This window comes from Lynx rufus, unplaced genomic scaffold, assembly GCF_022079265.1.
Source record: "Lynx rufus isolate CCGP_SWC_20201006 ecotype Redwood Valley unplaced genomic scaffold, mLynRuf1.p SCAF_2, whole genome shotgun sequence".
NCBI lineage: Eukaryota > Metazoa > Chordata > Mammalia > Carnivora > Felidae > Lynx > Lynx rufus.
The window spans coordinates 134,053,395-134,066,078 of record NW_025814834.1 but is presented as its reverse complement, the minus strand read 5'-3'; positions in this window follow the sequence as shown (position 1 = coordinate 134,066,078).

Below are 12,684 nucleotides of genomic sequence, written 5' to 3'. Positions count from 1 at the left end.
CATACAGAGAAAGACAGATACCATATGTTTTCACTCTTATATGGATCCTGAGAAACTTAACAGAAACCCATGGGGGAGGGGAAGGAAAAAAAAAAAAAAGAAGTTAGAGTGGGAGAGAGTCAAAGCATAAGAGACTCTTAAAAACTGAGAGCAAACTGAGGGTTGATGGGGGGTGGGAGGGAGGGGAGGGTAGGTGATGGGTATTGAAGAGGGCATCTTTTGGGATGAGCACTGGGTGTTGTATGGAAACCAATTTGACAATAAATTTCATATATTAAAACAAAAGATTACTATTACTAAGATCATTTCACTTTTTGTGAGGTGACAAAATATTAACTTGAAATATGCTGTGATAAATTAAAGATGCATATTGTAATCTGTAGGGCACTTAGGAAAAAGAAACAGGTACAAAGAGGAATATCTAAAAGCTATGGGAGGAATTAAAACAAAAGTCTGAAAAGTAGCTAACATGGTTAGTTACTGAGGGTTTAAAGGTGGGGATCATGAAACAGAATTGGAAGAACTATAGTGTATACTCAACTTAATTAGAGGTGAGTAATCAGCAAATGCATTGGATACTATATGGTCACTCTTCAATATATTATATTATGTTTATTTTTAAAATCTTTGATTCTTTCAGTTCTCTTTTAGAATTGATTGTAGTGACATGATGAATGAGATAAGGCTTGATATGTAATATTTACATTTGTCTAACATCAGAGACACTATCCTTGGTGACAAGATGTTTGTCGAGAGCCAAGAATATATCTGTTAACAATTGTGTGCTGTAGGTCATAAAATGCTAAAAATATATTAGAAAGAAAAACAATATCAGTTGATAAAACCCTGAGGAAAAACACCTTTGAATATAGGGCAAAGCTTCCATTTGTAGGCCCACTCTTTCAAGTCTTCTGAGTACACTGATACCATTATGATTAATGGGGGAAGGCTAAAATTGGAGGGGATCTGGGAAACATGCTAGATATAGACAGGATTTTAAATTTTTAAGAAAATTGACTTGTAACTTGGCATAAGATATCCTTTAATGACTAATTTGATTATGTCTTAGGGAATGGCTTATGTCAATAAGTTTACAGAAGATTCAGAAGTCAGACTAAGTAGTGATCCCTGCTATACAACTCAAGGATCTCAGAGAGACTAAAAGTCTTCTGAAGAATCAGTCCCATACATGGGATAGTAGGGCCATTGTTTGAGTCCCCATAACTGAAGCACTCCATAATTTAGAGTATCTTATTTTTCAAGGCCATTTGGGCAGGGCCTCTCAAGCCCAGCCCAGCACCCACAAAGAAGTTGATCCCTACTTTTCCCCTTTGGAGAACTCTCCAACTCTCTATCCTTGTTTTTGTTTTGTTTTGTTTTAAGTTTATTTATTTACTGAGAGAGAGAAAGAGAGGAGGAGGAGGAGGAGGAGGAGAGACAGAGAGAGAAGAGAGAGAATCCTAAGCAGGCTCTGTAGTGTCAGCACAGAGCCTGACATAGGGCTTGAACCCATGAACTGTGAGATCATGACCTGAACCTAAATCAAGAGTCGTACACTCAACTGGCTGAACCACCCAGGCACCCCTCCAACTCTCTACCCTAAGTGTGGTCTTGATTAGATGGCATGAGTAGTTTTGGGTTTATACTTATAGGAACCATAGTTGGTCTCTGTTTCCTGGAAGGTGGCTTAGCAAACCAATCATTTCTACTGGCTGGGGTAGTATTTCTTTAATGTAAGATTGGCCTCCAGAATCCTATTGATATAATTTTTGAGGGGATTTCAAATACAGGCCAAGTTCAAGGCTATGAGATATATTAGTCTTTCACAGAACATTGGTCTTGAGCTTTATTTATGGCCTCGTGCATGGATATCAATTGTATATAGTTTAACTGCTGTGCCAACTTTGGTCAACAACACCCAAGGGAGGTGGGACTGGCAGCAGACATTTTTTACTCTGAATATCCTGCCCCCGACATCCTGGGTGTTTACTCTCTTTGCCGACTCCACCCACGTGTTAAGCCATCTTATCCTCCAGGGGTGGCTATGCATATCTTCTTTGAGGGCTTTCAACACTATTGCTCTGTAATACCAATAGGTTCTTTCTTCTTCTTTTTTTTTTTAATGTTTATTTATTTTTGAGAGAGAGACAGAGAGAGATAGCACAGAAGCTGAGGAGGGGTAGAGAGAGGGAGACACAGAATCCAAAACAGGCTCCAGGCTCTCAGCTGTCAGCACAGATCCTGACGCAGGGCTCACACTCAAACTGGGAGATCATGATCTGAGCTGAAGGTGGACGATTAACCGACTGACTCATCCAGGTGCCCCCAATGGGTTCCTTCAATCAACGTCCTCTCTTGCCTTTAATGGATGTGATTTCATGCCCTTCCAGACAAGTTTTAAGCCTTTCTAGGTGAAGAACAGACAATCAATCATTGTACAACTAGGACCACTTTTCTTGCACTGCTCCTAATGTTCCTCATCTTTCCTCTCATCACTGCCAGTATATGTAGGTACTGGTGCAGTCTACATTAAATGAGATCACATTTTTAGGACTGCAATTATTGTGTCCTAGAGTTTAAGAGAAGACATTGTTATAAATGGGTTGCTCTATATTTATGCTATAAAATTCCACATGGTAAGCTTAACAAAACCAAAAAATAAATTATCATTATATTTCCTGCATGCTCTGAATAAGACTTGCATGAATGTCATCAAATAAAACACAGTTTGAGAGAAGAATTGGAAGTCACTATTTAGAGCAACATTATGGATGAGAGAGCAACATCATTAAGTAGTGACAAATAAATGGCATTGGAAATAGAAAGGCAAAAAGACCTGGATTGTTTCAATAAAAATATGTTCCAAAGACCATAGCATTGTAAAAAATAAGTTGCTATCTTTGTCTTGTAGTGGAAATATGACACTGGACAGGGACCACACCTTTGACAATAAAGAATGAAAAGAAATAGCTCCTGAATTAAAAAGGAATGCATAATGCTTGAGCACCATAAAGAATTTTTATTCATACTATTGACAATAAACAAATATGATTGTGTATTTTTTCTATCCACTGTTTTCAGTCTTCATCAACAAATCATAATACCTCCTATGGGCCCAGAAATTTTCTAGTTCTTAAAGTCAGATTACTTATTTCTATAGTAAGTTATACCAAAAATATTTTCTTGGTGTCTCATTTATCCTAGGAGTGATCCTACTTTTTGAAAAAGGCTGGGGCAGAGGATGGGTGTAAAGGAGTAGGAGAATAGTAGAGTCAACTAATTTTGAGTCTTTGTATTAGATGTTTTACATTAATTAGACATTTAATCTTCACAATTGGCCTATAAAATAGATATTTATGAAGTGCTTTCTAAAAGTTTACTTATTTTGAGAGAGAGAGAGGGCACAAGCAGAGAGAGGTGTAGCAAGAGAGTCCCAAGCAGGCTCCATGCTATTAGCATGAAGGTCGAGATCTCAGGCTGGATCTCACAAACCTTGAGATCATGACCTGAACCAAAACCAAGAGTCAGATGTAACTGATTGAACCACACAGCTGCCCCTATATTGGGTAATTTTTTTTTTAAGAATACATCTTTTTTTTTTAAGTTTGTTTGTTTATTTATTTATTTATTTATTTTGAGAGAGAGAGCGTAAGCACAAACACGCACAGGGGAGGAGCAGAGAGAGACAGAGAGAGAGAATCCCAAGCAGGCTCAGTGCTGTCAGCACAGACCCCAATGCAGGGCTAAATCTCACAAACGGTTAAGATCATGACCTGAGCCAAAATCAAGAGTTGGATGCTCAACTGACTGAGCCACCCAGGTGCTCCTATATTGGGTAATTTTTAGAACCAAAACAAATAACTTAGTTCTATCAACAAGAGTTTATTTCAATGTGATATTTCTTGGAAAAATAATACAACATAAATACATTTTAACAATCTATATGACTATATTAAATCTGTCCTTGTGATTTTTCAGGTGTCCTTTAAAATTTTTTTATATTTTATTTATTTTTTATAGACACAGAGAGACAGAGCACAAGTGGGGGAGGGGCAGAGAGAGAAGGAGACACAGAATCCGAAGCAAGCTCCAGGCTCCAAGCTGTCAGCACAGAGCCCAACGTGGGGCTCTGACTCACAAATTGAGAGATCATGACGTGAGCCCAAGTCGAACGCTCAACCGACTGAGCCACCTAGGCACCCCTCAGGTGTCCTTTTAAATGTTCTTTGAATTTTCATCTTTAGGGAAAACAAGTCTTTAACAACATGAAGCAAACTTTAGAGTATCCATTTCTAGTCCTGTAATAAGGGAATATAACAATGACTTTAAATTTGAATTTGCTATCATCAACAAGAAATTCAAAAGATCCACCGAACACCCAATTTAAAGAGAAGAGTTAATGTGGCTGTAGGAAAACTCATTAAAGATAATGCTGATCTTTAATCATAATTGTTCAATTAAATAGAACAATTGGAAAGGAGCCATCATACTTTGTTTTCTGGTAAAAAATAAATGTATGCAGCAGAGAAATAAAAAAATGCCTGATGGAATTTTCTGTGATCACCAGGTTGTTTCTTTCAGGGCAGATAATCCTCTTTCTGGTCAGTCATAATACAAAGGAGATGGTATAACAAAAGTCTAACATTTATATAATGTTAATCATACACTTGACACTATTCTAATGTTCTACATATATTAACTCATTTAATCCTTATAATGTCCTAATGGAGAAGATACTATCTCTATTATTCCTATCACCATTTTGCAGAGGGGACCATTGAGACAGAGAAATTAAATCACTTCTCTAGGTCCACACAACTGGTTAATGGCAGAGTGGAATTTGAACCCAACTGATCAGGCTTCTGTGTCTATGTTTTAATCACTATGCAGCATAGCTTTTCTATAGAGTACAGTGGTGGAGCATAAATGCTGCGGCCAGATTGCCTAAAATAAAATTACAGCTCCATTACATACTGAATATGTGACTCTCAGCATAATTTCTCTCAGCCTCAGTTTCCTCATTTGCACACTGGAATACCTGATGTAAATCTTTGTCAGGATTGTATGAGGTAGTCCACAAATAGCACTCGGTCTAGTGCTCAATAATTGGAGGCATTCAATCTTTATGAGCCAATTATGATAATGAAGCCATTCTTTCTTTTCCTATTATGTAAGTAGAGTGATGTAGATTCATTGAGGAATAGCCTCAAACTTTGGCCTGATGGGCAAAAGGGATCAACCAATATATGGGTAGTTTAACATATAAATATTACATATCCTTAACTTTGTGCTTATATTTTTAATATGCTTGAAAATAATATTAGGTCATGGAACATATAATAAATTATGATATTTTATTTAATCTAAGATGCTATTGATTATGTCCCACAATCTTTTATGACACAATATTAGCAAAATGCTCCCAGTTACATGGAGATAAATTGTTTTTCACCTATAATTTTATTGAACATATTTTATATTTATTCAAACATAGATTTTTAAATATTTTTAAATTTTATTTTAAAGAGAGAGAAAGAGAGTGCAAGCAGGGGAGAGGGGCAAAGAGAAAGAGAAAATTCCAAGTAGGTTCCATGCTAGCATGAAACTTGACACAGGGCTCAATCCCATGACCCTATGATCATGACCTGAGCCAAAATCAAAAATCAGACACTCAACTGACTGAGCCACCCAGACACCCCTAAACATATATTTTTAACATATATCACATGAAGAAAAATGCTAGAAAAAGAAATTTGTTTGTTCCTAGAAACTTCATCATAAAGCCTGACTCTACTATATCTGTTTTTAACTTGGAGTCATTTCTTTCCTTATTTTTTCAACACAGTATTGTTCTCTGTGCCATCAAAATTGCTGGTGATGCAGCATTTCTTAAAAGATTCTTGTCTACATGATTTTTCTTTTAAGTTGCTGATATACACTCTGAAAGTTGTGATGCTAGTGCTATTCTATCTGAATAAGCTCATAGTTTTACTTTTTTCCTCATTCAAATTACATTTTTCTGAAACTTAGGCACCTTTTGTTCAAACAGAAAGCTTTTAAACAAACATGTGTTTCAATACTCTAACAATAATCTTGCATGATTTGTGAAGCTGGTCATTCCATCCTCTGTAAGATTTGTTTTATCTATTTCAAGACTTCGTAATCTCTACAGTTACACTATGTAGTGTGTAGTAACAATACATGTAGTTCCAACAACACACATAACTCAAGGAGGTGAGTAAAATATGAATAGCTATGCCAAATTTGCATATGTGCAGGCATTAACTAGTACATCATGATCGACACTTAGTTGATAGCAGTTGTAAAATGCATCCCAATTTTAAATATGTTAGTTATTTGGAAAAAAAATATACGTCTTCAATTTGGTGAAATGCCATGATTTACTACATTGTTCATCTGATTACATAAATGTATCTGTCATGCCTCCAGTGTCACGAATTCCCCTATGCATAGCTTTTTCATCCTTTCTTTCTTTGCATATCCAAACAGGAAAATTTTTAACTTCTCCCAAACTTCAGTTTAGAATAGCGATAACAAGCCCTCTGGCACAGGGCTACCAGGAGAAATATTGTCTACTAACTAGTCTATGAAAACCAAGATAAAAGCTTGTAAGTTGTAGTTAATCAAAAGTCAACCTATTCTTCCAAATGTTTGTGTTCACACTTCCTCCCTACAATTTACACCCGTTGTAAGAGTTAATTACCTTACGTTTTGAAGGAATAGAATGTACTACAAGAATGTGCTCAGCTCTTTTTAGACCTGTAAGGCCCAGTTAGACTCATTGCAGAGGTTCAAGAGTATATTACAAATCTACAGAGCTGTGATAATTTTGTCACCAATTATTTGCTCTTTTCTGTCCAAAGCTTCTGAAAAAGCTTACACAAAGTTTAGAATTAGAATGTAAACAAACCTTTGCATCTCCAGTGTAAAAGGCATTAACCCTATTCTTCTGGAGAGTGACCATTAAGATCTTGACATTTATCCTTTTTAAATATATATCTTTATATTTTTTCTGCTCCAAGTTTTAAAGTTCTACTTTAATACTATTTGTTCTCTGAAATAACCAAAAGGCAATAAAATTTTTTAAGCAGAGAAACAACTTACAGATAATAGAGGTTAGAGATTAAAGAACAAAACATTCTGATTAAAACTTAAATCTCAAATTGAAATTTAACAATCTTTCATAACAACCTAAGTAATTCACTATTCTTAAATAAATTAGAAGAGAAAAATCTCTTAGGATTTGGTCTATAATTATATTTACAAATATAATTTTTTTAGTGAAGCTTTGTTTTCTCAGACATAAGACTCTTTCAAGTTTTTTATAAATCAGAGGAAATGTATGCAGCAAATTCCAGTTTATTTATTGACATATCCAAATATATTTCTGTGCAGAGCATTCTGCTATGGAATATGAGATTGAAAATATATATAATTCTAAAAATATGCAACAAGAAAAGACGAAAAAATGGAAAGTTGAATCATATGGGTACAAAATGTGATTAGGTGTCATTTTAAGAACACTGTATTCCTTTAAGAACTAAAAGACCTTATACATCTATTGAGTTATAACTATTCATAACTAGTTATAATTAGGTTTGACTTATATAAGAGAGATTTAATTTCAGTGATTCAAGACAGAAATGTTCTATTTTTAACATGCATCTGCTGAGGACATCGTAGGAAATGTCTTTATTCCTATTAACAGAAAAAACAAAAAGAACATGGAGGATCACCCGTGGGAATTTTGTGGGTCAGCCCTGGAAGGACTACAGATCACTTTTGTATTCCACTGGTTAGAACTCAACCACATGACCACTTCTAACTACAAAAGAAACTGGGAAAGAACTCCAGCTGAAAAAGAAGAGGAGGCTATGGTTTGGGTGAGAACTTAGAAGTTGTGTCACTTCTCCTCAGAGGCTTTTTTTTTTTTTTGGTATGTGTGTGACCATTAAATGAATTAATACATATGGATTACTTTAACAATTCCTAATTCGTGGTAAGTGCTCAATAAATGTCCACTCTTATTATTTTCAATTCTTTTCCCACAAACAAATTTTTGTCCTTTAACTCAGAATAACTAAGTCTTACCAAAAGCATCTTTAAAAAAAAAAAGAATATTTATTCTATTTCTTTATGTTTCTGCCAAATAGAGTCTAGTACTGTTGACCTATAGTGGTTAATTTAAAAGATCTAGTTGACCTAAATATAAATTTAATTTTGTATGAAACTTCCACACTTTCATTGAACATATTATTGTCCATATAAACTACTACTTATTTTAAACATAAAATAGATTGCCTCATATTGATGTTACATATAAATTTTACGACAAAGTAGGAGATAAACATAAACTGATCTTTGGTAGATTAAACAGTGCATTTGTAACAAGTGTGATAGGAGTAATACTTTTTCTTCTGCTCCCTGACATTCAGTATAAGAATTTGGAAAAAAATTCCCTAAACTAGTTTAATTAGTGTAGGTAAAATGGTGAAAAAGGAATTAATGAGAAACTTTTCCCTAGTAAATTAAATTTATAGCTGATAAAGAGCACTAGAAGACTCCATTTACTTAAATGTGTATCCTGTTAAATATTACTGTCCTTGGAACTAGTGATTAAACAATTATTCCAGGCAGTGGTTCAATATGGAAATTAGTGTAACTAACTACATCTTACTTTATCCTACTAAAAAGTACAGCATTATAAAGTTTTCACATTGTACTCTGAAATCACAAGTCATTAACTGTCTCAGCATGCTACTAAATGGTGCATTCCAATTCAGAATGTGGTTCTAATGAGCTTCTTAATTAGCTTATCTTAAATAAAGTAAATAGTATCTAACAGTATTTGTTTGAAAAACACATTATTTGAGAGATATTATTAAATAAAAAAAGAACATGTGTGGCAATCACTAAGTGAAGAAACAGACTGAATTTAAAAACTTTTTGTATTAAAATATAACTGACATTTAACATTAGTTTCAGGTGCACAACATAATGATTCATGTATGTAGTGTGAAAAAGTCACACAAGTCTAATTAACACACATTGCTACACATAGTTATTTTTCTTGTAATGAGAAATTTTAAAATCTATTCTCTTGGCAACTTTGAAATATACAATACAGTGTTTTTAACTATAGTCACCATGTTATACATTACAATCCAGAACTTATTTATTTTATAACTTTTTACCAGTTTATTCCTTTTCACTTATGCCCACTCCCTCCTCTGGCAACCATCAATCTGCAGAACTGATTTTTGAAGGTATACAACTATATATAACTATATAAAATTTAGAAGATTTTAATATTAAAAGCCCATCTGTGACAATTTAAAAGTAACCTCAATATTCAACAAAATGGGTAACTGATGTTGAGTAAAAGTAAAGAATTTCTGGGTAGGTTGACAACTTTTATATTCTGTCAATGCCTTCCAGTTAAAGATCGCCAGGAACATACCTAGAATTAAATTAAGTTTATTACTTGCTACCATTAAGAGAAAATGCATACTAAGAAGAACTGTGGGACTTTTCAGGTAGGAGCAGTTAGAAAAGACTTATTGTAGGATTTGAGTTATGATTGATTTGGGTGAGGGTACAACAAAGAATGCCCTGAATTGAGTTCTTTCAGAAAGCAGGACAATTTTATAATTGGGTTTCTCAATAAATCTCATTTATATAGGAAAGGTATACTAGAGTGAGGCTAAAGCAATAATTGGTTAAGAAGCAACAGCCATTCATATTAACTAGGAAAGGGAGGTGTTTGCTTTCTTGTGGCTTCCATAATTATTCATGTTTTGTGTTCAGACAGGATTACAAGGTAAGCTTGTGTTTGTCTTGTTCTCTTATGGTCTCTCATGACCTTTGCCATCTACAAAATTATTCCATGCTCAAGAACACCAACACTTAGCTGTAAAAGGCTGGCTGACAGGACCACCAAAGTCTGATTGATAGTATCAGGCCACCCACAAATTTTTCCTTTCTCTTTCTTAGTATCGATTGATTGATTGATTGATTTTATTTTTAGGTTATCCCTACACCCAATGTGGGGCTCGAACTTAAACGTCAAAATCAAGAGTCACGTGCTCTACTGACTGAGCCAGAGAGGAACCTCCTTAGCATTCTTTTATATAAACAAGTAATTGCTTTGAACTCAATAAATATGTGGCTTTGTTTTTACTAAATTCTGCTGCACTATACAATCATGTGTATTGACATAGATGTGCTGCTGAATAAGTGATATGGCTGGAGTGAATTCAGCATTAATTTTCCTAAGTTTAATTTTTTATTATAACTATGATGTGATCTTCAAAAAATAGAAGTTTTGGGGCGCCTGGGTGGCGCAGTCGGTTAAGCGTCCGACTTCAGCCAGGTCACGATCTCGCGGTCCGTGAGTTCGAGCCCCGCGTCAGGCTCGGGGCTGATGGCTCGGAGCCTGGAGCCTGTTTCCGATTCTGTGTCTCCCTCTCTCTCTGCACCTCCCCCGTTCATGCTCTGTCTCTCTCTGTCCCAAAAATAAATAAAAACATTGAAAAAAAAATATAAGTTTTAATAATATTTGATGGGCTTCCAATTTACATTATGGGTCACATAGAGAAAATTTTTCCATCAAAACTAATAATCCAGTAGGATTTGAAAAAATATATATGGAGAAGCCAGTTCTGTGGCATGTAGTGGAGTATATATAGAGAAAATAAAGCTGAAATAGGAACTGGGTTTTTAATTTATTTTAGAGAATCAAATTTAGATAAAGTAAAAATAATAAAGTAAATAGAGTACAAATAGCTAATGGTTAACATTTATTAACTTATTAAATCGATAATATTAACTGACATTTTGAGTGTTTACTATGGACTAAGTAACTGACATGCATTAACTCATTTACTCCTTGCAACAATGACATGAAACAAATCTAGCATTATCCCTATTTCACATATGAGGAAAATGTATTATACAACTTGCCTAACTTAGGCTAATATATAATAGACATATATATGAAATCATGTCTGTCTGAATTTAGAGCCATGTCCTCAATTTTTATGCTATTACTTTACCTTCTAAGGAGGTTCTTCTAGGAAAATCATTAGTTATAGGGGTTAAGATTATGAGACATCAGAGTTCCCATTCAGTATGACAGAGATAATATGATGCCAATTATTGACGATGAAATTAGTTTAGCCAAATAATACAACAAAATATTAGTATAAAGTATGGGAAAGCTCATAAATAGTTTTCTACTGTGAAAAACACAAGAACATATCAATAGAGTCACGAATTTGAAATGATTTATCACATTATGTTCAGGCTATGTTGAGGCAATGAAATGAAGATAATTGTTCAAAACAAATGTAATTTCTAATGATTTTTTTTTTTTTGGAATTTACTTTTTAAGCAATCTCTACACCCAACATGGGGCTTGAAATCACAACTTCGAGTTCATGCTCCACCGACTGAGTCATCCAGGTGCCCTGAAACAAATGTAATTTTTAAATTATGGCTTTAACCCCAAAATAGATAATCCAGTAAAGAAGTGGGCAAAAGACATGAACAGACACTTTTCCAAAGAAGACATCCAGATGGCTAGCAGACATATGAAAAGATGCTCAATATCACTCATCATAAGGGAAATACCAATCAAAACCACAATGAGATACCACTACACATCTGTCAGAATGGCTAAAATTAACAACTCAGAAAATAACAGATGTTGGTGAGGATGCAGAGAAAGTGGAACACTTTTGAACTGCTGGTGGGAATGCAACGTGATGCAGTCACTCTGGAAAATAGCATGGAGGTTCCTCAAAAAGTTAAAAACAGAGCTACCCTATGACCCAGTAATTGCACTTCTAGGTATTTGTCCAAAGGATACAGAAATGCTGATTTGAAGAGGCACATGCACCCCAATGTTTAGAGCAGCACTATCAACAATAGCCAAAGTATAGAAAGAGACCAAAATGTCCATCAACTGATGAATGGATAAAGAAGATTAACACAGGAACATACCTGTGTTAATATATAGCATATATATTACTATTATGCTAAACAATATATATATATATATTATGCTAAGCAAAATAAGTCAGAAAAGATAAATATCATATGATTTCACTCATATGTGGATTTAAAGAAACAAAACAGATGAACATAGGGGAAGGGAAGCAAAAATAAGATAAAAACAAGGAGGGAGGCAAACCATAAGAGACTCTTAAAGAGAGAACAAACTGAGGGTTTCTGGAGGGGTGTTGGGTGGGTGGATGGGATACATGGGTGATGGGCATTAAGGAGGGCACTTGTTGGAATGAGCACTGGGTGTTATATGTAAGTGCTGAATCACTAAATTCTACACCTGAAACCATTATTACACTACAATGTAACCATTGTAACCATTATTACATTATTACAATAATGTAACCATTATTACATTGTTAACTAACTTGGATTTCAATAAAATAAAAAAAAAATAAAAATAAAAATATGGCTTCAATGAATAGATCTTTCAGAATAAAAGGGGGGTGAGTACTTTTCATAATCTGCCTCTATTTTGCTATCTTTCAGAATAAAAGGGGGGTGAGTACTTTTCATAATGTGCCTCTATTTTGCTAAATAAAACTTTTTAGTTAAAATGAAAGCACAGGGGCGCCTGGGTGGTGCAGTCGGTTAAGC